At 50.5% G+C, this 27,640-nt stretch overlaps 1 protein-coding gene and 1 long non-coding RNA gene across 2 annotated transcripts in view; one reads left to right on the top strand and one right to left on the bottom strand.

Annotated features, from left to right (window-relative positions):
* Window positions 1–27,640, bottom strand: part of LGR6 (leucine rich repeat containing G protein-coupled receptor 6) — a 130,353-nt gene that overhangs the window by 95,866 nt on the left and 6,847 nt on the right. The gene's annotated exons all lie outside the window — the stretch shown is intronic.
* Window positions 20,890–24,558, top strand: LOC139683512 (uncharacterized). The gene is made up of 3 exons (XR_011699792.1): window positions 20,890–21,085; window positions 21,271–21,514; window positions 23,683–24,558. It is a non-coding gene; the product is annotated as an uncharacterized lncRNA (long non-coding RNA).

The following is a 27,640-nucleotide window of genomic DNA, read 5'->3' on the forward strand; positions in this document are numbered from 1 at the left end:
AGCAGCCACTACAGAAATGCACCAAGAATATGATTCAAATTCCCCCCAAAAATCAGAAAGGAAGGAGAAGAAATGGGGTGAAAGGAAGGAGAAGAAATGGGGTGAAAGGAAGAAGAAATGGGGTGAAAGGAAGGAGAAGAAATGGGGTGAAAGGAAGGAGAAGAATTGGGGTGAAAGGAAGGAGAAGAAATGGGGTGCTGCAGCTTCCCCCAGGTTTGCAGTGCAGGACCTGCAGAAGAGCTGTTCAAATTCCTGCCTTTGAGTTCCTGACACCACACAGGGTTGGTGTTCTGGGACAAGCCATCCCTCTCCTGTCCCAGAGCTCCCCTGTCCCCTTCCCCAGTGACTGCCCCGTCTGTCTACAAGATCTCAAATAAAAGCAGGAATCCTTTTGCTGTCCAATCATCCTTCACAGCTCTGATCTGAAGTGCTGCCAGTAGAGTGAACTATTCCACTACTCACAGAACTGAAACTCTGTGCTGGTATCACCTCAGTGACCCAAGGAGCAGAGTGTTTTAAGGCCTCTTGTATTAGGTGTTGAAAACACCTCTGCTTTCCAGTGGCACTGCACCAAAGCCATCATGACTCTAATTAGTGTGATTTAACTTTCCCCCCTTCCCCAACTAATTCTAAACATTTATTGTAGGCATTTCCAACTTGTACCTGCAGGAAAACTGAGACACAGTTCATGGAAACTGAGCTCATGTGATTCAGTCTCAGACCTTACAACTCCTCTGGCCCTCGAGGGGTTCCTTAAATTATTTGCTTTGATGTCACCTTCTTTCATGAACAACCTTAGATTATTCCATGATTAGCTGATCTTCCCTACCAGACAATGAGGTGACACACACACTGCTTTGGGTTCTGGGAGGATTCCCTGCCATGCTCTGTACTGGTGACCACAGAGATTTAGTTGAGGAATTATGTGAGCTACAAAGATCAAAGGAATTTATCTTTGGCATCACTGCTGAGGGAGGTGGGATTCAGGCTGTGAGGCTGGTGCTCTGAACCACAGAGCCAGGGATGTCCCTGAGGAAGAGCCCAGCCCCACCAGGCTCAGCTCTGCTGGAGGCACCTGCAGGACTTTTTGATGTCCATGCTCTGGAGCCAAAAAGAGAGGATTTTATATTAAAATAAGGGCACTGCAGCATCTGTCTGAGACAAACCTAAGCAATAGAATCACAGAATTATAGAATGGATTGGGTTGGAAAAGACCTCCCAGATCATCAAGTCCAACCCTTGATCCAACCCCACTGTGATCACCAGACCAGGTGATCACAGGGCTGGTGCCCTGGGCTGGTGATCACAGTGGGGTTGGATCAAGACATGATGGATTCTCACAGTGGGATTGGATCAAGACGTGGCGGATTCTCACTCAGTGCCACATCCACAGAATCACAGAATCTTAGAATGGATTGGGTTGGAAAAGACCTCCCAGATCATCAAGTCCAACCCTTGGTCCAACTCCAGTCCCTTTACCAGATCATGGCACTCAGTGCCATGGCCAAGCTCAGCTGAAAAACCTCCAGGGATGGGGAATCCACCCCCTCTCTGGGCAGCCCATTCCAATCCCTGAGCACTCTCTCTGCAAAGAATTTCTACCTGATCTCCAACTTCAATTTCCCCTGGCAGAGCTTGAGCCCATCGTGCCCCCTTGTCCTATTGCTGAGTGCCTGGGAGAAGAGACCAACCCCCACCTGGCCAGAACTTCCCTTCAGGCAGTTCCAGACAGTGCTGAGGTCACCTCTGAGCCTCCTCCTCTCCAGGCTAAACACCCCCAGCTCCCTCAGCCTCTCCCCACAGCACTTGTGCTCCAGTCCCTTCTCCAGCCTCGTTGCTCTTCTCTGGCCCCGCTCCAGCACCTCAATATCCTTTCTGAACTGAGGGGCCCAGAACTGAACACAACACTCAAGGTGTGGCCTCCCCAAGGCAGAGTCCAGGGGAAGGGTCACTGCCCTGGTCCTGCTGGCCACGCTATTTTTGATACAGGACAGGATCCCATTGACCTTCTTGGCCACCTGGGCACAGTTGGCTCCTGTTGAGCTTCCTGTCAATTAGTACTCCAAGGTCCAAGATATTTGGGTGCAGGATGTTGAAGAGACTGGTCACCTCTGATCAGTGCCAGTGCCATGTCTCCAGCAGCACCCAGCACTACTCAGCTCCCAAAACCCAGAAAGGGACAGCTGGTCCACTTCTTTCCCAGCTGAGCTGGTTAATAGTTGGCCATGCCACAAAGTGGAATGGTTGAAACTACTTCTGGGACAGGTTGAATACAAAAGAAAACCAAACTTCTGTTCCATAAAAGCACTTACCACGTCCAACTCCAAGTATAAATCATCTGCAGTGCCAGACCATCCCCAACCAGTCCTGCTCCAGAGTGAATTATTGCTTTCCATTCCTGCTTGAGTGCATTAAATGCATTCAGCCCTGTCGTGGTGTGATTGTTCCTCCTCTGACTTGTTTTGGCACAGAGAACCCCCCCCTGAAAGGCAAACCCTGGGAGCTGCCTCTCTGCTCAGCAGGAGTTGGGCCAGGATATGATTTTCTCCTCTCAAGGCAGTCGTTCCACAGATGTCCTGTTGCTTCTCTTTGTAATTTTCAGGGCCTTACTTAAATTTCTTTGAAAACCCCAGTCTGCACTGGGACAGAAAATCTCTGTCTCAACAGCTGTTTGTCTCAGTCATGACTAAAGTAGCACCACAAACCAGATTAAAAAAGCAAAGTGCAACCCTTAAGGGGGATTCTGCTGCTCCATCATTGCAATGGGCAGATCCCCTCAGGGCAGAGCAGGGGGAATCACAGGCTGAGAGGGCTGGGGGTGTTCAGCCTGGAGAAGAAAAGGCTTCAAGGGGACCTTAGAGCCAGCCCTGGTACCTAAAGGGGCTTACAGGAAGGTTGTAGAGGGATTTTTCATGAGGACATGCACTGATAGGACAAGCAGAAATGACCTTAAGATGAAGGAGGGAAAGGTTTGTATTAGATATTAGAGGGAAAATTCCTCCCTGTGAGGGTGGGCAGGCCCTGGCACAGGTTGGGCAGAGAATCACAGAATCATAGAATGGATTGGGTTGGAAAAGACCTCCGAGATCCTCAAGTCCAACCCTTGGGCCAACTCCAGTCCCTTTACCAGATCATGGCACTCAGTGCCATGGCCAAGCTCAGCTGAAAAACCTCCAGGGATGGTGAATCCACCCCTCTCTGGGCAGCCCATTCCAATGCCTGAGCACTCTCTCTGCAAAGAATTTCCTTCTGCTCTCCAGCTTCAATTTCCCCTGGCAGAGCTTGAGCCCATCGTGCCCCCTTGTCCTATTGCTGAGTGCCTGGGAGAAGAGACCAACCCCCACCTGGCCAGAACTTCCCTTCAGGGAGTTCCAGACAGTGATTTTTTTCTTGTTCTCACATCAGCCCCTTTCTGTTCCCATGCTGGAGGGCACCAGACCCAGTGCAGAGCCAGGGCAGGTACAGGAGGAGATGGAGGAGCAGCAGCCAGAGAGGCATCAGAGCTCTGTGGGTCACTGTGGGTCTCTGCCCTCACTGCACAGACCAAACTTCTGAAGACCTTCTGGTGCAGGGATGGGCTTAATCTCACCCTGGCAAACTGGCTGAGACTTTATTATTGAAACACTGTGGAGATCTGGGGTAGGGCCTACACATGGGGGATGATCTGAGATGACTGATCTATTTTCAAACGTGGAGAGGTGGGAGTAGAAACATGTTCTGCTCTTGCCCATTGCAGTGATATGGGATGGAAGCAGGGCTGGTGCCTCCAGATATAGGGTGATGCAAATGAGCTCTGACTGCTTTGATCTCTTTATCTTCCCTTTCTCCTTCTCTTGATGGAGACTGCCTGGAGTGTAGTTCTCAACCTGGAGGCTTTTAGGAAAAATTTCAGCTGGTTCTATGGCTCCAAGTACCGTTCTATCCTCAGCCCTGGGTTTGCCCCAGGCATTTTGTGGGGACCTTGGAGATTTCAAGATAAAGAGGAAAAGAGATAGCAAGAACCTTTATGAATCACTGTAGTATCATCTGAAGAATTTCTGAAGCCATCATTTATTGCCTTTGGGCTGCTTTTCTGGTGGTATAACTTCACTGCACTCTAATGAGAGTGGCCAGGAGAGAGGCACAGACAGTGCTCAGCCCCCAGAGATTTCAGAGAGACAAGGGTGCTTCATGCCTTGCAAGAACAGAGGAAGATGGGAATTCTGATCTGGTTTGTTCACATCCAACAGAAATCAGACTGCTGGACTGGGAGGCCTTAATGCTGTAATTGTGCAATTAATTAATCAAGAGGATGCCAAGTCATTACCTTCTCCCCACAGTCATAAAAATTTCTGAGTGTAAGGAGGGTGTTTTTTATGGCCCAGGAAGCCACATGTTCAGCACCAACACTGAGAGGAGTCAGGAAAAGGGAAAAACACTCACAGTTCAGAAGCTTAAATAAAACTGAAATGGTATCATTTAAGTCCTGCATCTAAAGCTCTACAAAAACTGAGCTGCACTGGATTTCCTGCTGGTACTGGGGTGGACAACCACAAGGCTGGTGTTACATGCAGAGCTGGGATATCACTGGACAACCCCCACGATACCTGGAAGGGGTGTCATGATCCTGGAAATGGACTCTTGTCCGTTGACCTTCCCCCACCACTCAGACACCACAATTTTTGGGTTCCTGAGACTAAGGGTATGTCCCCAGCACATATCCCTGCCTGATGCTCCCACCCTGTCTCTGGGCTGGGGTGGGAGACACAATGTCCATGGAGCACAGGGGTGCTCCCCAGATAGTCCCCTTGGTGCCTCCACCTGATAACCTGGTGGCAATGTTTGAGCAGGACAATGCTAAAGGACCCCTCAACACGTGCCATCATGAAGCCTCTTGTGAGTTTTCTCACCAGCTCACCTGTGCAATGAGCTAAGCATGTCCAAGGCCTCAACCTCAGGAAGCAGGAAAAGTCAGCAAGCCAGAGGCATCAGGAGAGGCTGTGACAAAGCTGTGACCAATGGACCCATATTGGCTCCAACCAACCATTTAGTAAAGACTTGGCACCTGTCTGGAGCAGTCAAGAACCTAAGCCTGAAGTTGTGGATCCCAACAAAACAGCAAAGAGGATGATGAAGTGTCAGCATTGCTGGTGCAGCATTTCCTGCTCTGTGCCTGCTGCACCCACAGCACAGAGGGAAAAGGGATTGCAAAAACACCATGTGGGCAGCTGGAAGTTGAGAAAGCGTTTTCATTCTGTCTGAAAACAGCTCTCTCCTCACCCCCACACAACCCACAGGACCTTCCCTCTGATGGTGATCTGGCGTGAGATGCCTCCTGTCATGTCCTGATGCCTATCAGTGGCATCAGGGAGTCATTTAGTTGGTACTGGTGGGGAAAATGAAACAGGGTTGGGACATTTTTATGCTCTGAATAAAGCAGAGGGGGGTCACCGACCAGACATGGTTGAGAAATTTGGCAGAAGGAGTGTCAAAGCAGGTGGGGTGAGCTGCACCCAGAGGCAGAACACCATCCCAGCCCAAGGATTCAGGTTCTGGCTCCCATCTGTGAATAGGGCTGGCACTCAGAGGGCAAACCCTGCCTGTGGCAAGCGCTGGGGACCCTCCCTGGCCCTGCTTTGCTGACAGGGCAGCTCCGGAAGCAAAGAAAGTTCAAATTCCTCCAGCCAATTACCTCATGGCTGTAAATCTTCCACCTCTGTTTCCCAGTCCCCGGTGAAGCCTGGCTATTGTCTGGGGAGCCTGCCTGTCTGCCCCAGCACAAAGGGCAGAACAATCAGGGCGTTTGAGAAACATCCGATGCATTAAAATACGGCAGAAGGAAGCAGGGAAAGGGCCAAGGAGAGCTGGGTGGGGAGGAGAGCTCCAGGAGGCTACTCTGGTTGTGCAGAGGCTTCCAGGCTGCTGGTGCAGGTGTCATCCAGGCTGGATGCTGGTCAGGTTCATGAGGGGAAGGACTGAGGACCCCCAAGTGTGGTGGTTTTCAGAGAGGGGGTGTTGCTGTCCTGGAAGGGAATTGCTGCCTTCAGCATTGTCCAAATTCTGTCCATGCATCCCAAAGGTGTCCTCCCTGAGGTCAAACAGCCAAGTCTTCTGGCAGCTCCTGAGGGCTGGTAAATCATCGTGGTGGGCATCTTCTGGTTGTCTCTGTGCTGCCCCACCACACTGTCAGGCACTGATCTGCATCAGAAAGGAAATATTCTGTGCCACCGAGATCCAGACTTTTGGAGAACATGTTCTATATTATTACCAACAATCCTGAAGGTCTTCCCTGTCTCCTGGTTGATTCAGGGTCAATGGATGTCAAAGGAAGTGCCCTCTCCAGCCTTACAGCTTTCTGGAGCCATCCATGAGCAGCCTGACCTTTCCTTTAGACAGCCCAAGGCAATTTTCTTCCCAGGAAAGACCAAGGTCCTGGGGGGTCAAATATGAATCCATTCCAAGCTTCATCAGCAGGACTTTGTTTGCCTGCTGAGTCCTGCACAGTGAGACATGAGAAGCAGCTGCAGCAGTGTCTGTTCTGAGGCACAGTCTGTGTTTTTTGTGGTGTGGAAGAACCAGGAGCTGCACCTGAGAACTGAAGGAGCTGAACTGCTTCAGAGTATGAGTCCTTCCATCTGCAGTCCTCTCTCCCTCAAGCCAAGTTGTGGCCAGATCCCATCTCCCAGATAACTGAAGTAGGAGAAAGAAGTCTTAGTGAAAGACAAGGATTTCCCTGAAGTGAAGTGCAAGTTCTGTTGAGACAACAGAGAGTCCAGAGTTGTCCATATGATGAGAGACTGAGGATAACCCAGTGAGGAGAAGACATCAGGCTTTTTCACAGCCCATCTGAAGTGTCTGACCACCACCTCTTCCTGCCACTGCTGCACCACCAGACCTGTTCTGCTGACCACCAGATCTGTACCAAGTGTTTAAAGGGCTGAGTGCAGGACAGAAGAGCAGCTGCTGTGGAGCTCTGGCCAGGGTGGTGACAGGGCTCATCCCATGTGGTGTGCCCTGAAGAGCCTTGCTGTGTGCAGGAGGTGGAGGTTGGGTGCAGGGCTATGAGGCACCTGCAGGACACCACAATAGGCTGCTCTCTTTTGTCTTCTGGCCTTGCACTCTCTTCTGCTTGGTGCTTTCACAGGCATTGGCTGTGGTGGGCACATCCACACTGAAGTATCGTGACACCTTTTCCTCTCTTTCCTCCAGGACAGGTAAATAACTTACCTGCAACACTATTGGCCACCTTTTGAGCAGCCCAGGCTGGGTGGAGTTTCACCTGTAGCCCAGAAGGCAGCAGGAAAAGGGCAGCAGAGAGGAGCTGGATGCTGCTGTGGGAGGCACAGCAAGGCTCTGGCTGCAGACTCAGCCCCAGATGACTCCTCTGCTCTGTTGGAGTGGAGCTGACCTTGGACCCAGAGATTGAGGCATTTGTGTGGGTAATCTAGGGAATACTTTGGGGTTTGACTGCCTTCCCACTCAGGATGTGGCCACACACCTTGGGGTATGAGCAGACACCCTATCATGGTTGGAATGGTTGCTGGCAGCCTGATCCTGCATAAACCATCTTTAGAGCCATGGCCTGACTTGCTCCAGGTCCCTGTGGTTCTTTAGGCTGGAAGTTCTCTCTGAATGATAGAGACAAGCAGCATCACTCCACTGTGGTCCAACAATCCCATCCAACTCCAGTTTGATATTGCTTTTATCTCATGCAGTTCAACTGTGCAAAGTATTTCTGGGGGAATCAGTGACTGTTTTGTTTCTTCTCTGCAGTTTGGACTCGGCTTTTGGATCAGAGACCTTTCATTGCCCCATCACACTGAGACACAGAGAGAGACAAAGTCTTCTATGCTGTGCCTTAGAGCTGCCACAGCTACCACAACCCACCAAACTGCTGAACCATCTGGGGGGACTCTGAAACCACCACTGCAGCCACAAAGTGAAGTGTGGACCCATCCTGCTGTGGTGAGTGATGGGTGACTGGGGGAGGAACCTCAGTCTCCTTAGCAGGTTCCTCAGGTGCTCTGCAGATTTCCACTTCTGAGCCAGCTGTGCCCAGCTGTTGCCTTGAGCTGATCCTCATGGCCACAAATCAAAGGTCAGTGTCCTTGCAAGATCCTCTGAGTGGTCCTCACACTGCTCCAGGCAGTTGGCAGGGCTGGATCAAGCTGCCTTTGGTGGATGTTTGTGTGAATGGCTGGAATTGTGCCACAGCCTCTCCATCTGCCACTGCCCCAGCAGAATTACAGAATCACAGACTGGTTTGGGCTGGAAGGGACCTCAAAGCTCATCTCATCCCACCCCCTGCCATGGGCAGGGACACCTTCCACCAGCCCAGGTTGCTCCAAGCCCTGTCCAACCTGGCCTTGGACATTCCCAGGATGGGGCAGCCACAGCTTCTCTGGGCACCCTGTGCCAGGACCTGCCCACCCTCACAGTAAAGAATTTCCCTAATAATCTAAACCATTCCCTCTTTTCCTGTCACTCCACGTCCTTGTCTCTCTCTGTCTTCCTTGCGAGCTCCTTTCAGGCACTGGAAGGGCACAGTTAGGTCACCCTGAAGCCTTCTCTTCTGCAGACTGAAGAAAGCCAATTCTCTCAGCCTTGACTCATAGAAGAGGAGCTCTATCTCTATCTCTAATCAATTTAGTGACCTCCTCTGGACTTGCCCTCAGAGGTCACAGTCCTTTCTGTGCTGTGCACAAGAGGTGAAGGGTTTCACGACAGCAGGACCATCTCTACATTTCTCAGTGCTTGAAACAAGAAGCTCATCAGGTGTTGCAATTATTTGTGGAGGCAAAGGCTGCAAAACTCTGAAAATACTAAAATGCTCACCAAGACCCTCAGCACAATTCACCCTTCATACAAACTCAGACAGTTAAAATAGACTGAAGTTCTTGAACTCAGTTCAGATAAACCCCTGCCTTCAACTGAGAACAAATGCTTCTGCTTTTCAGCTTGTGAGAACAATTGGAACATATTCTTCGAGGATTCTTTGCCTGTTTCCTACAGTTTGTTCATCTCCACCTACAGAGACCACCAGCCAGGAATCAGAAAGAACCTGGTGAAAGTCCAACCAATCTGATCAAGACTGACTGAAATATTCCCAATATGTTTTTCAGAAAAGCAGCAAAACTTTAAATACAATATTTGCTTTCCTTCCATATCTGTTTTCCACGTGGAGAACCAGATCTGCAGCATTAATATCTTTATCACATCACAGGCACTCTGGGGTTCCAATTAGGGAACCTGTTAACAGGATTTTCCAAGCTGCAGGTCCAAGCTGGTGCCTCCCATTATACACTCCAGTGTCATTGTGAAGGCAAATATGGTTTTGTTTGAGCCAGCCAAGTGCCTTAACTGGGCAGTGGAGGATGCCAGTCAATTCATCATGATTCAACTTTCCCAGTGGAAACTTGAGACATTCTGGCAAACACCACTCTGTTCTGAAGGAAATATTCAATTTAAGGACAAAAGCGCATTTTCCGTTGAAAAAAAAAACCCAAAACCTAAGCCAGAAACTTCCCTCTCTCACTGAGCTGCTCCTGCTTGGAAAAATCTACCAGGAGCTGCCTGTTTTGGAGGGAGGTTTTCAGAAAAGTTCAGTCACCTCAGCACAGTCTGTATTTCACAAGGGAGCAGCACCAGCAGTACCTGCCAACAATGGCTCCAAGGGACAAGGGGGCACGATGGGCTCAAGCTCTGCCAGGTGAAACTGAAGTTGGAGATCAGGAAAAAATTCTTTGTAGAGAGAGTGCTCAGGGATTGGAATGGGCTGCCCAGAGAGGGGGTGGATTCCCCATCCCTGGAGGTTTTTCAGCTGAGCTTGGCCGTGGCACTGAGTGCCATGATCTGGTAAAGGGACTGGAGTTGGACCAAGGGTTGGACTTGATCATCTTGGAGGGCTTTTCCAACCCAATCCATTCTGTGATTCTGTGGATGTGGCACTGAGTGAGAACCCACCACGTGTTGATCCAACCCCACTGTGAGAATCCACCACGTCTTGATCCAACCCCACTGTGAGAATCCACCACGTCTTGATCCAACCCCACTGTGATCACCAGCCCAGGGCACGGAGTGCCCTGGTCTGGTGATCACAGTGGGGTTGGATCAAGGGTTGGACTTGATGATCTCTGAGGTCTTTTCCAACCCAATCCATTTTATGATTCTGTGATTCCGTGGATGTGGCACTGAGTGAGAATCCACCACATCTTGATCCAACCCCACTCCGTGCCCTGGGCTGGTGATCATAGTGGGGTTGGATCAAGGGTTGGACTTGATGATCTCTGAGGTCTTTTCCAACCCAATCCATTCTATGATTCTCTGATATTTGAGCATCCCACCTGGCTCTATCTGGCCCAGGATGGAATGGGAGGAAAGAGCAAGACGTGGCTCCTGTGAAGTTAATGATGTTTTTGCAAGGCAGACGAGTCAGGTAAGTGGCAGTAGAAGGTGACATATCAACTCTGTGTCACTGTCATGATGGGACAGTAGGACGTGCTTTTATCATCATTTCACTTCTATCAATGTTATACTTCAGTTACATTCACTTTTATCCCCCTTTCACTGTCAGTTCACAAACAGTGACAGTAACTGCACCCACAGCAGCTTTGAAAGCTCCTCCTGAAGCTGAACCTTTCCACAAAGGTGCTTCACAGCGTGGGAATTGCTCTGAGCAGGAAAAGCCTGGCAAAATGAACATTTTCCTACCTCCTGAGTCAAAACCCTCTGAAACTGGCTGGGGCAGTAAAGCAGGACCTGCTGGAGCCAGCAAAGGAGGCAGAGATTGGAGCCCAGTGCAGGGAGCTGATTCATGGATGTTGCACAGAATCACAGCTGCTCTCTCTGTCTTCTGCCATGTCTTTTCTAAGCTCTGGGGTCCTAAGTATTTAATTTCAGTTCTGAAAGAGGGTCATCACCACCTCTGAGCATCCCTTCTGACCTCAGGGGACCTATCACATGGTTTTATAGACTAGAGCTGTTGCAGCTTCCCTCCCAGCCCTGACCACCTGCCTTTGGATCATCCTGAGGACCAAGCTGACACTCATCAATCCACCTGCACTGTCTCCATGACCTCCTTCCCACATGGTCATGGCATCTCTGCAACTCTGTGACACACAGGTAGTAGCTTGTCCCTGGGTTTCTCAAAACTCAATTTCCCCTGATTTGCCCTCCTGGCAAAGCTCTGTCACCTGCCAGGGGCACAGATTTCTGTGCCACTCTCCCAGTCCTCAGTTCCTCCTGCCTTCTGCTCTCAAAATGCCCACTGAGTCTTCTTTTGTTTCCTTTCTCTTGACCAGTTTTCAGCCTAAATCAACTGAATTCCTTGAAGAGATTTTGCTGGGGGCTCATTTTGGAGACTGTGGAAACTCAACAACTAAAGTCTGTTGGCACTTTCAGTGAACAGTTTTCTCTTCCCAAACCCTCCTCTTTTTATCTCCTACCTCGTTTACCCTTTCTAATTTAATCTACTCATTCTGTTCCTTACTTTTGCCTTCACCCCATCTGATGGGCTTTAAGGGTATGGGATTCCTTGGACTGCCCCTGAAGGCTTTTCTAAAGGTGCTGTTGCCTTTGTCCCTTTGCATTTTTCAGGCAGCAGAACTGGTTTGCAGTGGGCCAAGCAGGGTGGTTTGTAGGCTCCAATCTGGATGCCTTTAGAAGCTGTGTGAGTATCATCTGACAACTTTTGTTATTTGACTCCTCCATTTGTTCTCAGATTTGTCCACATTAAGAATGGCTTTGAAGGAAGCACCCACTGCCTGTTCTCAGGGAACAACAAAGGAAATGATTTCATTTTATGATGATGGCCTTGTGCTTGAGCAGCTCTTCCCACCTCTGCCACCTTTTGGCCTGTTGGATTTTCTGCTTCTCCTGTGTTGGAAATATTCTTAATGGCTGCAGGTACCTTGCAAAATTAATTAGCTATTAAATGTTGTCTGGCTCATTCATCCCATTTCCCAAATACGTGAAGGGGGACAGGGGAGTGGCTTCCCTTGAACAATCCTAAAGTTCCTAAAGCCCTTTGGAATAAGGGGATAACATTTATTTTTGATTTTTGGCTTCATCAGTAAGTCATCAGAAGGTCATTGTCATTACCCCAGGCTGGGTGAGGGACAGCAGGTCCTTGCTATGCCCAAACAAGACTTGGCCATGGAGACACAACACTGCTCCCTTCCACCCTTCCTCTGGACAGGCTCTGAGAGCCAGATTTGGGTTCCTTTATCCATTGCTACACCAGCATGAAAGCACTTGGAGAACAGCTCTGAAAGGCAGCTCTGAAAGGCAGCTCTGAAAGGCAGCCAGAGGGTTGTATGTTCCTCCTTCAAGCCAGAGGGGTTGTGTGTCCCTCAGCTTCAACCCAGAGGGGTTGTGTGTCCCTCAGCTTCAACCCAGAGGGGTTGTGTGTCCCTCAGCTTCAACCCAGAGGGGTTGTGTGTCCCTCAGCTTTGCCACCAATGTCCCTACACTCTCCTTGTGTGCAAGAAGGATGGTTTATTTCCATCATACATCAAGGTTTTGGAACTCAGGTGAGAGTTATGAGGAAAAAGAGCATTGCTCTTGATCTCAGAAATGAGATTGTAGTCTATGTATTTACAAAACTGCAACTCAGAGACGTCTGAAGTTTGGCAAGAGAATCCTCAGAAGATAAAACTAGAATGATCCTTTGGACCAGAGACAGACACTTTGAGTATTTGGTCATGCCCTTTGGCCTATGTAAAGCTGCAGTTACCTTGCAAGATGTTTAACTATGGTTTTTAGAAATTTATGACATCCCTTTATAATAATATTCTTGGACAACAACGTTTTTCCTTTGACAGGACATGAACCAACCTGAGCAGCTTGTAAAATCAGTGCCAGAGTGCTTGAGTTGTCACAAACTCATATGCCAAATTAGAGAGGGAAAATTCTGAAAAGTCTTCCATGAAATTCCTGGGCTGTTTCACCTCCCCAGAGGCAATGGAAATGAACCCTGAGAAATCACAGACTTGGCCACGCCAGAGACACTCACTGGGTTTCGGTGCTTTCTTCCATTCATTAGCTTTTATCATCAATTAATTAAAGACTTCACCAAATGATCATCCCATTTATGGCCTTATTAAAGAGGGGGATGTTTGACTCTCCCCACCTCAGTTTAGGAGCCTACAACACACATTTCTACATCTGAGCAAGACTTTGGATTTCCTTTTTCATTGCATGAGGAGAAACCAGTCCCTTTACTGTGGGATTCAGCCTCTTTTGGATGTGCATTTTAGGTGGAGATAAATCCTGTCCTGGTTGCTGAGGGAACATGGGATGATTTTGAGCAGGTTTTTGTAGCTGTCCCATTCTGAATAGCCACAGACCCTTCCCATTAGGTCATTGTGAAAGCAGCTCTGCTGGTGGAGGAGGAGTAGCTCAAGTAAAGACCTTTCAACTGCAGCTTCCTCCCTACAGAAGTTGTTTTAAGTGATGACAGAGTCTGAATTCGAGAGAATTATCACAACTGATGAGCTGGATGCAGCACCTGGGGAATGGCTGGAGCTGTGTCAGAGGAGGTTTGGGCTGGATCTCAGGGAAAGGTCCTTCCCCCAGAGAGTGGTGGGCACGGACCAGGCTCCCCAGGGCAGTTTTGGGTTGGATCTCAGGGAAAGGTCCTTCCCCCAGAGGGTGCTGGGCACTGACCAGGCTCCCCAGGGCAGTTTTGGGTTGGATCTCAGGGAAAGGTCCTTTCCCCAGAGGGTGGTGGGCACTGAACAGGCTCCCCAGGGCAGTGGGCACAGCCCCAAGGCTGCCAGAGCTCCAGGAGGGTTTGGATGAACCTCTGGGGCACAGGGTGTGACTCCTGGGGATGGTCCTGTGCAGGACTGAGGGTTGAACTCCATGATCCCTTCCAGCTCAGCAGATTCTGGGATTTTGTGGTGGCCTGGAATTGTGTCAGGGCAGTTTTGGGTTGGATCTCAGGGAAAGGTTCTTTCCCCAGAGGGTGGTGGGCACTGAACAGGCTCCCCAGGGCAGTTTTGGGTTGGATCTCAGGGAAAGGTTCTTTCCCCAGAGGGTGGTGGGCACTGACCAGGCTCCCCAGGGCAGTGGGCACGGCTCCAAGGCTGCCAGAGCTCCAGGAGCATTTGAATAATGCCCTCAGGGACAGGGTGGCATTTTGGGGTGTCCTGTGCAGGGCCAGGAGTTGGACTGGATGATCCTTGGGGGTGTCCCAGCTCAGGAGATTCCATGATTCTCTAACCTGCATCCATGGGCTGCTAACCCTGGATGGGACACAGTTGTGAGCCCAGGATATGATGCTTGGCTAAAGGTCTGAGCCACCCACGTTTCTGACACAGAAGGTTCTTCAGGGATTAGAAACTTCTCACCATATTCCCTTTGACCAGTCCAGCACTCCTGGGGACATCTGGGTGTGTATTTTATATCCTGAACCCTGGGAATTCATCCAGGCTGAAGAACTAGTGATGTCTCTGCATCTGTAATTGCATAAGTTCTCTTCACCTCACATTTTTGATCTAAGCTTACATTTCCTACCTCCAGGGAATCAGAAGAGCTTTTTTTAAACTTATTAATCAGTGTAATTAAGACAATACACCTCCTACCCTGTGCCTACCATCCTACTATTAAGGAAGCAGCTCAGCTTTTCTTGACTTGTAAACTTGCTGCCTACTGGGATTTCTCATTGAAAGCCTCAGATTTCATTCATGTTTTGGAAAGAAATTCCCATCCTTTTGGCAACAAAAGAGTTATTCACTGCTGTGTGTTCCCTTTAAGGTAATGAGTAAATAAAGAAACTAAATAAAGTCTGGGAGGATGGTTTGACCTGTACTGTTTGAATGACCAGGTGTATTTTATCCTCCTTCCCATAACATTCCTCCATTCATTTATCTGTACAACTGTCTGGACTGACAGGTTGAGGTCTATCAATTATTTCACTCACACTAAATTACAAAAGACCTGATTTCTCACCTGGGCCAGACTGTGCCTCCTGTACCCGTCTGTGCTCAGAAGGGTTTACAGTCCCTGCTGAAAATATCAAAGGAAGTCTTTAAAGCCCAGCCAGATTTTCATTATTGGGAGTCTCCAACTCCATCAAAAGAAGAGACAGTCTAGACAAAACACCTACAAACTTCACTCACATCTAAAAATGTAACTGCTGGTTTTGTGGGGAACCTTTCACAATTTCTGCCCAGATCCACCCAATAAATTACATCTTTGCTGCTTTGACTTCTTCCTCTCTTTCATGAATCCCCATGAAGACACATTTGGAAAAGCACTCCCCTCCCTCTAGCCTGGGTTGGTGACCCTCCAGAGTGTCAAATCCAGGAAATATTGGATTGTGAAGGAAAACACAAGGCAGCATTTCTTTACTTTGAGAGTTATGCAGATTGGAGAACTTCTGGAAAGTCACCGAAGACCTCATGGAAATTTGCCATCCATCAGACACAAGGAAATCCAGGCCACACCAGGATGGGTAGGTGGGGTGTCCCTGTGCAACTGTGTCCTGGGCACTCCTTGCCAATAATGCCACACCTACATGATAAATAATGAGATGCTTGTGTGACCATCCTGAAAGCTCCTCCACTCAGCTGCTCCTCAAATCTCTGCCTGTGCATCCCTAATGATTCCTGCTTTGATCTCTCTTCCAGGCTTTTCCTATCCCATAGACCTCATTTCTGTCTGGAAACAATCTCTGTTTCTGTTTTGTTCTGGTTTCACTGATTGCTCCAGTGGAGACCCACAGCACAGTCCTGAGTGTCAGGTGGGTTCCTGTAGGTTTTTCTCCCTTTTGTTTTTGTAAGGATGACAGTCTGGAAACATCTAAAACACTCCTAAAGGAGGAGGGTGACCTGCCAGCTGCCTATGAGGGTCTGTAGCAAAGCCAATCCTTGGCCAAGCCTTCCTGAGGACAGGCACAGGTCACCTGTCTGGGCCATGAGTTCAGGAGAGTTATTGAGGGGCTGGAGCAGGTCCAGAGAAGAGCAACGAGGGTGGAGAAGGGACTGGAGCACAAGTGCTGTGGGGAGAGGCTGAGGGAGCTGGGGGTGTTTAGCCTGGAGAAGAGGAGCCTCAGGAGAGATCTTGTCACTCTCTACAACTACCTGAAAGGATGTTGTAGCCAAGTGGGGGTTGGTCTCTTCTCTCAGGCAACCAACGGTAGGACAAGAGGGCACAGCTCAAACCCTGTCAGGAGAGGTTCAGGTTGGATATCAGGAAAAAATTCTTTGCAGAGAGAGTGCTCAGGCATTGGAATGGGCTGCCCAGAGAGGGGGTGGATTCCCCATCCCTGGAGGTTTTCAAGGTGAGACTGAACGTGGCACTGAGTGCCATGATCTGGTGATCAAAGTGGGGTTGGATTAAGGGTTGGACTTGATGATCTCAGAGGTCTCTTCCAACCCAACTGATTCTGTGATTCCTGCACATTGACTGAACAAAATATGGGACTGGTCACGTTGTGCCCTGAGGCAGCAGCCAGGCCCTGTGGTCAGAGTGCAGCAGGAGCAAAAGGTGTGAGTCCCACAGATAAAATCCCTTCTGAGGAACAGCTCTGACACAATCACAATCCACTGAGGAAATCATGGCACTCACTGACTCATTCTGCTCTCTCTGTGATAAATCTGGATGAGATGGGCAGTGAGATTGGAACAGTGTTAGAGCAGATCCACCCCACCTCGGGCTGCCAAAGTACCCTCACCCCTGTGGCTGACAGGAGTCTGGTGTCCATTCTGGAGGGCTTGCACCTCCCTCATCAGAGAACAAGCCAGACAGGCAATTCCCTGATGGAATGGGTGCAAATGGCACAAGGGCAGAACTCCCTTTCCACCAGATGCACACTGTTAATAGGTGACCTTGCTCTGCCCTAAGCATGGAGCCCTCCTGGAAAAGAAGACTATTCCTGGGACACAGCACCCTGCTGTGATGGAGGTTGTTGCTCTGCCTTCCCTCTGGAAAACTGCTGCAGCCCTGAAGGGCTGTGCATCCACCAGGTCTGTTCATCTCTGACTGCCAGTGGCCCTGGGACAGTGCCCACCTCCATCCCACCCTTCCAGGAACCTGCCCCCAGACAGGTGCAAAGACAACTTTCCTAAACTCACAGGCAGCACTAATTCACTGAGAATTTTGGGGGGGAATCAGAAGATTTTTGCAGCAGGACTCGGTTTGAGGGCTCACACTTGGAGGAAGTTTGGAAGCTCATGTTTTGACATCCCTGCTGGTTCTTGTGGTGCAAAAAGTGAAGTGACCCTCAAGCAGAGTGTTTCTAATTCCATTTTTTTGGACAGATGTGATTCAGTGCAAATCCAGTTTGCTGCATTACCTGGACAAGCTGGTGAATGGGGAGGATTGAGGAGCAGGTAACTGGCAAAGACTTGGAGAGCAGTACCTGGAACTATTAAATCACCAAAGATGATGCAGATGAGATGGGTTCATCTACTTAGATCAGTCCCCACATTCTTGCAGGAGCAGCAGAGCCAGAGGAAGGCAGAGTCTGCACTTATCACTAATAATGAATTAATTCATTGCAACTCAAAACGAGAAGGTTCACTAATTACAAGGAGTTTTTCAAGTGTGGGGGTTTACCCTGGCAACAGCCAAGACCCATGGGCAGGCCCAGCATTCCCTGGTGCTCTCCTGGATTGGGAAATCCTGAGCAGAGCTTGTGCAAACTCCCCACCTCTGGCTGCCACGTGCTGGGCCAATGCCTGGGGTTCAGTGCTGGTTTTACCCAGCTCTTTCTGGTGCTGGTGGCTTGAGCAGCAGATGGGGCTTCCCCTGCCTTCCCTGGGGCTGTGGGATAGCAAGGGGGTCAGAGGAGGGGGGACTCCAGGGTGGGGCAGTCTGTGCCTAATCCGTACTATGAAGGGAGAAGAGAATGGGACCTCCTTACTGGGGCTCTGCTGATGTGTCCTCATAATGCTGGACTGGGTTTCCAGAGTCCTGGCCATCCTCACGGTGCCTGAGGGACTCTGCCACCACACACAGCCAGCAGGAGGGATCTGTAGGGTCTCTGAGCTGGAAAGAGTTGCCAAGGACACTCCCTACCACAGGATCAGGCTGCTGCTCATTCACAGAATCACAGACTATTCTGAGTTGGAAGGACCCACAAGGATCATCGAGTCCAACTCTTAAGTCAATGGCCCACACAGGGGATTGAACCCATGACCTTGGCATTATTACAGCCAAGTTTTAACCAACTGAGCTTCCTCCCACACCTCCAGGTAAGGAACTGACCCAGATGTTCCTCATGAAGGAGAGAGGACACCCCTCCAGCCCCTTTTGCTCCCAGCTCCCTGGCAGCTGCAGGATGTGGGAATCTTTGCCTGCTGGCAGTGGGTGCTGCTCTGGTGGAAAGCCCTGAGTGGCATCTCCACTCCCTCCCTTCAACATGGATCGATGATGGGGTGACCCCAAAACTTGCAGCCTGGTCTCCTGGGAGAAAAGCAATGAAGTGTCTGGAAATGCATGTCTGGAAATCAGATGCCCTGTGGGTGACTCAGTGGCACTCCCTCTGCTCAAGTACCAGAGGATCACCTGTCCTGTCCAGACAAGTTGCACCAGTGTGAGCAACAGCTAAAAGCCAGAAATATTCCAAATGGCAATATCTGAGAGCCCAGAGCTGCCAGGACCCACCTGTGGGAGACAGCCCTTTCTCAGGGAACACCTGCTGGGCACCACTGAAGGAATTCCATGGGCAGAGTGAAACACCTTTACTGGCCCACAGAAGGACACCAAGAGCCATGGCAGGCTCCAGGATGATGGTGACACCTTCTCCAGACCCACCATTCCAAAGTCCACGGGGCAACAGCTGTATGCCAGGTGGGGAAGTCCTCGTGGCACCTGGCCAAGGGAAGGTTAAATGCCAGGCCCATGCCACCCTCCACCACTGCAGGTACCACCCAGCTCCTGAACTGGAGCTACAGGGTACCAATCTTACCCTTCTGTCTCCAAAAAGTTGTGTTCTCACATTGTCAAAGAGGGGGGCACATAACTGATGACCAACATTACAGAAAGAAGTAGGTATAAAGTGAATAAATCAGACAGATTTAGCAGAACTGGAGTGATTTATCAAGATTGTGCAGAATTCTGCCCCCAGTAGCAACAATGATCTACACCATTCTCTGGAAGGTCAAGGCTAAAAATAAGATTAGCTAAAGGATGATTTGAATCTGGTGTGGCCATGAATTCATGCAGCGATAACAGGAGCTGGGAAGAGAGCCTGGATCTCCACACCAGCCTGCAAACACCTGCCAGAGAGAAGTACCAGCAGGTGGAAGCTGGAGCTGGGCAAAGTGATGGAGCAGTGAACTGGTTCTAGCTGGGATGGAGAGGATTTTCCTCAGCAGCCCATGGGATATTTTGGATCTGTGACTATGCTGAGAACACACCAGTGTCCCAGCTATTGCTGCAAAGTGCTTGCACAGCAGCTTTTCCTCCGTCTGTCCTCCCCAGGAGCAGCCTGGGGGTATGCAAGAAGTGGGGAGGGAACAAGGCAGGACAGCTGAACAAAAGGATGTCCCACAGTCACCAATAAAAGCTATGGGGAAAGGGTGAGCAAAGGGTGTCTGGGGTTATAACATCTGCCTTGCTCAGTAACCCTTACCTGTGATGAGGCCCTGCTTCCCTGGAAACACCTGATTGCAGATGGGAAGCAGTGAGGGATTTCCTTGTTTAGCTCTTTATGCACACCCAGCTTTGCTTTACCTACTAAAATGTCTTTATCCTGACTCAGAAGAGTTCTCAGCTCTGACCTTCTGATTGTGTCCCTCCTCCTACTGGGGAGAGGGAAGCACTGGGTGGGCTCTGAGCTGCTGGTCAGGAACAACACTCCCCAGTTGTCTTGCAGGGAAGCTCTCTGGGCCAATGGACTCAGCCTTGGATTTCCTGCAGCTCATCAAGTCTCTTGCACCTTCCCCCAGGTGGCAACACTGCAGCCAGAGTGAGAACCACAGTGTGCTGCTTTCTGATCCTCTGCTCAGAAGGCCCAACCTGTAACATCTCATTTTTTTAGCTGGACTGTAGCACAGTGACCCTTGAGGAGCCTCTCAACCACCCTGGCCTGTCTTCCTTGTTGGACAACCTGATCAACCTGCAGTTAAGCCCCTAATCCTGGGCTGGCTGAAAAGAAAAGCCCAGGACAGTCAGAGGGAGAGACTCTCCTGCCCATCTGCTTCATCGGGCAATATTTCCTGTTCCTACAGTCTCACAGTCACAGACAGCCATGGGTTTATTAACTAATTTCCCCCCTAATTTGTCGCCCTCTGTCACCATGACTTTATCAGCCAGCACCATTCTGAGCTGTGGTTTATCCTTCCTCCCTGAGCTGAATCTTGCTGTGAATCCCACAGCTCCATAAATACTCTTCCCATCCCTACAGAACCTGAACCTGGGGCCAGAGGCAGCATTTTGCTTCTCCTTGGAGGTAACAGAGACAGTCCCTGGAGAAGGGACTGTGTTGGGTGACAGAGATGGATAAACTGCTGGGATCCCAGAGGATCACTGCCTGGAGATATTTGACTCCTCTTGCAGGAAACTGTAATGAACAAGGAGCAAAAAACAAGAGTTGTTGACACTGTCAAGTGGAGAATAGCATTTTTATCAGAACTGAAAATTGCTGGTGGTTTTCAGTCATTTTTCACTGATAATGATCTGTGTTCAGACCAACGACTTACCCAAAAGAAACATTATGACTGAAAGCTTTTGAAAAAATGCCTTTTGGACTTCTGGCCTTTTCATGAGGAAATTTCAAAGGCAGCAGCTGTGAAATCCCAGCCAGCAGAAACTGAGAATGCAGCCCAAAGGATCCATCCTGGTTATGGCAGACAAGATCCTGTCATTCCTTCCTCCTCCTGACGCAGCCCACGCAGGCAGACTTCCCTTCTGGTGCCAGCACTGACAATCCAGTCATTTCTGAACCTTTCCCAGGGAACTGCTGCTCCTGCCAGCATCCTCCCTACCCTAAACCAGAACAGCCTGGGTCTCTGTGGCCAGCAACAGCCAAGCCCTGCCTCCCAAAACAGGCAGTGATTTATGGATGGAGAGTCTCTGAGCATCTGCCACAGCAGAGGAGGAGAGCAGCTCCATGCTGGTTGCTTCTTGGCTTCTTGGCTGGAACTCAGAGCCCAAGGTAGGAGATGAATACCAGCTGCATTCCTTACCATGTTCACTGCCTTCTAAGGGCAACGAGATGCCTGCAGGGATTTGGGCTGAGATGCTCTCCAGCCAAGCCTGGCCATGGCTTGGTGGGGGGGTGGGAGCTCCTCTGGTGGGACAGGCTGTGTGTCAGAGATGCTGAGAGCTGTCTCATCTCAGAGTGGTGTCTGCTAACCCGAGGAACGAGAGTGTTTCCATTAACTGCACCAGACTCTATGGTGTCACCAGGAAGCCACAAGACATCCGAGCGTGACAGCTCTTGCCTTGTCTCATCCTTCGGTGGGTGGTCCCCACGCACCAAGAAAAGCCTTTCTTCTGCTGTCAAGTGGGTAACAAGAGTGTTCCTGTCTCCAGCACGCGCTGCTGCCGCAGCTCCTGGCCACACAGCTCACTCTGAAGGCTGGTGAGTCACCATTGCTCCTGACTCTGCTGGGGAAAACTCCACTTACCAGAGCAGTTGGGAAAGAGAGGGGTAGGGCTGGGGAGCTGAACCCTCCTGAGAGGAGCCAGAGCTCTCTTGTGGGAGTTTAGCAATGGAAAAACTGCCCTGACTCATCTTCCCCAACCTCCCAATATGAGCCAGTCCTTGCTTGTGGTCTTTTTGGTTCAGGTAGAAAGTGAAACCTGATCTTCTGCAGAGCTTGTGACACAGGAGAGAATCGCCATGGGATTGTCCCTATGGCAATCCCTATGTCCTGGCTCCAATTATGGCCCCCATTGCTAACGAGATGTGAGTGCAGAACAGGGCAGGACCAACAGCACGAGGCTGATGGCAAAAGCTGTGCAGAACCAGAGTGTTTGAGGATCGAAGCTGCTCCCTGATTTCTCCATGACCTGTATCCAGGCTGCTCTGGGTAGTTGGAAGGAGAATGAACAGCACAGGATGCTGGACTTGGCCCCATCCCTGCTGGATTGCAGGAGGACCAACACACACAAGCTCTCTCAGAGCCCAGAGACACTGGGAGCTTGGTCCAGTTTCCATTCCAGCCTCTGAGCCCTGCTGGGACACCAGTTCCCAAACTCCTCATCCTGGTGGCTCAAGCACCCAGTTCCCAAACTCCTCATCCTGGTGGCTCAAGCACCCAGTTCCCAAACTCCTCATCCCGGTGGCTCAAGCACCCAGTTCCCAAACTTCTCATCCCGGTGGCTCAAGCACCCAGTTCCCAAACTCCTCATCCTGGTGGCTCAAGCACCCAGTTCCCAAACTCCTCATCCTGGTGGCTCAAGCACCCAGTTCCCAAACTCCTCATCCTGGTGGCTCAAGCACCCAGTTCCCAAAATCCTCATCCTGGTGGCTCAAGCACCCAGTTCCCAAAATCCTCATCCTGGTGGCTCAAGAACCCAGTTCCCAAACTCCTCATCCTGGTGGCTCAAGCACCCAGTTCCCAAACTCCTCATCCCGGTGGCTCAAGCACCCAGTTCCCAAACTCCTCATCCTGGTGGCTCAAGCACCAAGAACTGACTCTTTGATGGCTACAGAGCAACAAGAGTGTCTCACAAAGAACAGTGAAAGTGTTTGATCTCACTTTCTCTGGAATTGCTCCCACTGGAGACACCCTTCCAAAGGTCACAGCCATCTGGATTTGGGAATCATCTCCCTTCAAACCCCAGAGCTGTCAGTGCAGCAAAGCCAACCGGCTCCACTTCCCCTGTGTAGACAAAACCTAATTCCAAGCTGAAATTTCCGTAGGACACATCTTGTATTTCAGGATCTTTTGGTGCTACTTTCATCTCCAATCCACATATTGCAGCCCTATAATAATAATAATAGCAATAATAATAGTAATAATAATAGTAATAATAGTAGCAATAATGATAATACCTTTTGTATGTACATAGCACCTTTCATCCAAGGATCTAAGTCACAATTACAGCCCCACACATTCCTGTACATTACAGCCCTATAATTCTAAGACTGTTCAAGTATCCAGACTTCAAAGGGAATGTGGATTTCCCCTCCAGCCCAGTCATGGTGCCCAACATGCTGGAGACGTTTCAAAGGTGTTTCAAAGGTGCCTTGGCAGTAGCCAGAGGTAGTCAGAAGAGCCAGAGGAGCTCTCTGAAGCTGAAAGGAATCTTCATGGATTCTTTCCTCCCCCCTCCCAGTTGCTCTCTGGGAAGGCAGCACAGCCCCAGGATCAGGATGATGCTCCCATGAGACAGCTGGGGCTGTGCAGTGGGGGGTGAAAAGATGCAAACAGTGCTGGAAGGAAAAGCAGTGACAAGCAGAAGCTCAGCTGAGTGGCTGTAACTGTCCAGGTCAGGCAGAATCCACAGTGTTTGGCTCAAAAGTAAATTCACAGGAAAATTCTGCTCCACTGAAAAAAAGCAGAGATGGTGGGGGGGAGATGGAGATTTTCATTGTAAGATTTTTTTGAAAGGGTTTAAAGATTTTCAAGTGACTCAAAGAGGAAAACTTTTTTGCTTTGTCTTTTTTGGGTCAAAGCAAAATGTTGCAGGAATTCTCTGAGAAAACATGTTTAGGTTTGGTTTGGTTCAGTTTTAATTGCCTGGGAAACCTGAAAAAACCCTATTTATTTAACCCAAGCCAATCTTTTCCCTCTTTTTTAGGTTCAGCAAGGAGCTGAACTAGCTGTTATTTACCCCCATCTGTTGAAGGAGCTTCCTACAAGAGAACAGAATCAGGATTTACAGCAACTGACATTTACCCACTGAGTTCACCTCTTGCCTGGAGTTCTCCAGTGCTGCCCACGAGCTTTAAAAACAGCTGCTGGATGTGGCTGTGAGGAGTGTTCCAGTAGCTGCTCTGACTTGTGGCTGCTCTGGGAGTGAGGAGTGATGAGGTCAGTGGACATGAAAGACAGGCAGCAAAGCTGAGAGTTCAGTGTTGCTTTTCTTCATGTGGTGGAGGAACAAATGGAAAGCTCAAGAATTTTTTAATGAACTTTTAAAAGGTGTTTTAGCTCAAGAGGTCCAGACATGTGGCTGGGAAGTGCAGAGAGTCTTCAGCTCTTCCATAGCACTGGTTTGATGGGTTGATCTCAAAGCACATTGGGAAGGGTTTCTAAGTAGTGTGTTAAAGACCAGGAGACTGAGGCACAGGAAAAGGGCTTGTTTGGGGTCAACCAAAAGGCTGGGATGGAGGTAGAAATCAGTCCCAGTTCCTTGTGCTCATCCCAGTCCTTTTCAACTCCCACCTATATCATACAAGGGATCAAGTTCATGGGACACCTGTCTGACCCCAAAATTCTGAGTCCTTGTGTCCCTCCACCCGGGACAAACCCTTTCCTCAAAGCATCTGTGAGATGGTCAGTGTAAAGTTGGCCTCTGGAAGAGGAGTGAGTCCACCCCAAGGTACCAGCAGTTGAGCCAGAGCACCTGGTGGAGGAGCAGGGCAGTTTTCACAGCGTGTGTGAGCTCACCTCAGGCACACCACACTAACCAGCATGGGCTGCAACATGTTTCCTCTCCCCATTCTTCAATAAATCACAGCTTCCAGCATTCATGCTTTTGTCACTAATAAATCTTGTGCTGTCTTACACCACATGAAAGCACAACAATACCTAAACTGACAGGCACTTCCCTGCACAGGACGCAGCTGCAAACACAACCTGCAGCACAGGAACCTGCTGCTTGGCCCTGAGCTGGAGAGGAGTTACAGGCAGCACTCACAGGAAGGCTCCCTGATGCTCCATAAAGCCCCATGTGCTGTTTCCACAGCACACCTAAAACCACTCTGTGCAACGGGCACCTCGTTAATCTGTGGAACTCATCGCCCCAGGAAATTAGTGCAGCAGCACCAGCCTTACCCACAGCTGTAATCGAGGTCCTGTCTGGGTTGTGATGCCTTTGGTTCTGCCAACGTGGCACACCTGACCCTAAAGGTACATGTCTGCCCTTTGGCATGACCTTCCAGTTTAGGGACAGGGCCCTGGGACAATATCTGGGATAAAAGCTTGGGATGATATCTGACCACTCCCATGCCCCTGTGCACAGGGAGGAGAAAGCCTCAGAGTGCAGCTGAGTGGATTTACATCTCAGTCTCCCCTGGGGAGCCACAAGCTCCAAAGCCCTGGTTCATGCCCATAGCCAGGATGACTCAGAGCTCTGCCTGGGGAACCAATGAGTGCAACAAAGCCAGAGGAGGCCTCTAAGATGATCACAGGGCTGGAGCCCCTCTGCTGTGGAGCCAGGCTGGGGGAACTGGGGGTGTTCAACCTGGAGAAGGGAAGGGTCCAGGGAAACCTGAGAGCTCTTTTCAGTACCTAAAAAGGGGCTCCAAGAGAGCTGGAGAGGGACTTGAGACAAGGGATGGAGTGACAGGACAAGCGGGAATGGCTTCCCACTGACAGAGAGAAGAGTTCGATGGCATACTGGGGAGAAATTCTTCCCTGTGAGGGTGGGCAGGCCCTGGCACAGGTGCCCAGAGAAACTGTGGCTGCCCCATCCCTGAAAGTGTCCAAGGCCAGATTGGACAGCGCTTGGAGCAACCTGGGCTGGTGGAGGGTGCTCTTGCCCATGGCAGGAAGTGGAACCAGACAAGCTTTAAGGTCTGTTCCAACCCAAACCACTCTGTGATTCTATGACTACAAACAAAGTGCTCACAAGGCCATGTCCTTTCTCAGCTCCCTGGTGCTGAGGAGCTGGTGGGGACACTTGCAGTGGTGCAGAACCAGGGACACAGCACAACTGCAGAGATTGTTCCCTGCAAACTGCCTTTTTAATTGTGTTCTCTGGGAATGACAGAAGATGAATTTTTCTCTAAATGTGCAAATGCCTTTCCCACAGGTTTCACGCCAAGATGAACATTTGCTTTACTAAGGTTAAGAAATGCCCACAATTGAAGTTGAAAGATGCAATTACACCCAGAGCCGTTCCCACATCAGATAACATCCTTGAGAAGGTGACTTGTGCCTTTGGATGCTGCCACCTGATGCTCAGCCACCCTTCTAGCAGCCCCCATGCATGCAGCCCCCCGGGGTCCTACCCCAGGCTTGGCAGAGGAGACCGCATTTCCTCTCCCCTTTCACTCCTGTGGTTCCCACCATGGCACACCTGATGGGATGACACACAGTGCTTGGGCTTCACTTTCCCTTTGAACAAAGGTAATGTCCCTAATTGGTGCCCCACGGGGATGTTCAGTGCTGGAAACCATCCTGTCTCCCTGGGGTCTCTTTGTAGTGGGACCTGTGGCTGCTCACGAGAAGACACAGCAGGTCCCTTGAGCAGGTCCTGCCCTTGCAGATGTGTCTGACTTGCTCCACTCCCATGGGAGCTGCTTTTCTTTTCCAAATCCTTCAAAGGGGTTTAAACAGCTACAGGAAGGCCTGCAAACAGGGCAAAGGGAGACAGAGAGCTGCAGGTAGCTCAGGAGACTTCTCTGTCATCCATGGAGGGGAGGAGACTGGAAGCTGCCCTCCTTCATCACAGCCAGCAAAGCCTACACTGATGGATCTGGGAAAGGTTTTGCATTACCCTTTCCTGGATCCTTTACGCATCCCTGAAGGACTGGAGGCACCACCTGAGCTTCCCTGTGTCCTTCTCTTGCCCCTCATTCCAGCACAGCTCCTGCCTCCTCAGAGCTGGCTCTCTTTTGACTTGACTGCAACACAGCGTCTGTGCTTGGTCCTGCTCTTCCTCATGAAGGCTCTTTCTGATCTCTGTTCTGCTCCTACTAAAATCCAGTCCTTCTCCAAGGCCCCAGGCTCCCCCCAGCCCTGGCAGTGCTCCCCTACCCCTTCCCACTGCTTCTCAGAGCACTGCTGTGGTGATGCCTGTCCTGGCCTCTGCTCCTTGTCACCCAGGCAAGACCCCCGTACCTGAGAACCCACCCAGGTTCTCCAGAAAATGATGTGGGGAGCAGCGTGTTCTGCAGGACCAGGGGCATTTTGGCACCCTGGCAGAAGTGTCTGGTCTGCAAGGGAGCAGCACCCACTGCCCTGCTGTTGGCAGAGGGTGGTCCCCAGCCCTGGAGAGGGATTCTGGGGACCTTCAACCCCCCAGAGGGGTCCTGGGGACCCTCAGCCCCCTGTGCAGTGAGCTGGGAAGAGCTGCCCTTCCGTCTCCCTCCCCCACCCGCTGCTGCTCCCTGACCCAGGCAGGTGCAGAGCGGGAGAGGCATTTGCAGCCCCATGGCTGCCTTTTGGCACCAGGGCCTCTGCCAGAATCAAAGAGCTTTTCAAAGCAAACCTTAAACTCCTTTAATCGCCAGCGAGAGCTCCTCCCACACAGATCTAAGGGCCATGAGCTCAAGTGTTTTCGTTGCCCCGGGCAGATTTATGAGCTTATTCTTCAAGAAAGGGAGGGAGCGAGGGGAGGCTGTGGCATATTGCTTAGCCCGGGGGGCGGGCAGGGAGGACGGGGAGGGAGGAAGGCGCTTGCGGTGCGAGGACGATGCAGAGTCGCGCTCTCGGGAATGGTGCAGAGGGAAAGCGGGATGGGGTTAAGCGAGGACCAGCCTCGCCGTGGCTGGAGGTCGGGACATGTGGGGGGTGAGCAGCAGCTCCCTCCATCCCGCCCAACCAGGCTCCGGTGCCAGCTGGAAGGAAGCGGACGGAGCGCCCGACAC

This window comes from Pithys albifrons, chromosome 28 (genome assembly GCF_047495875.1).
Source record: "Pithys albifrons albifrons isolate INPA30051 chromosome 28, PitAlb_v1, whole genome shotgun sequence".
NCBI classification, from domain to species: Eukaryota; Metazoa; Chordata; class Aves; order Passeriformes; family Thamnophilidae; genus Pithys; species Pithys albifrons.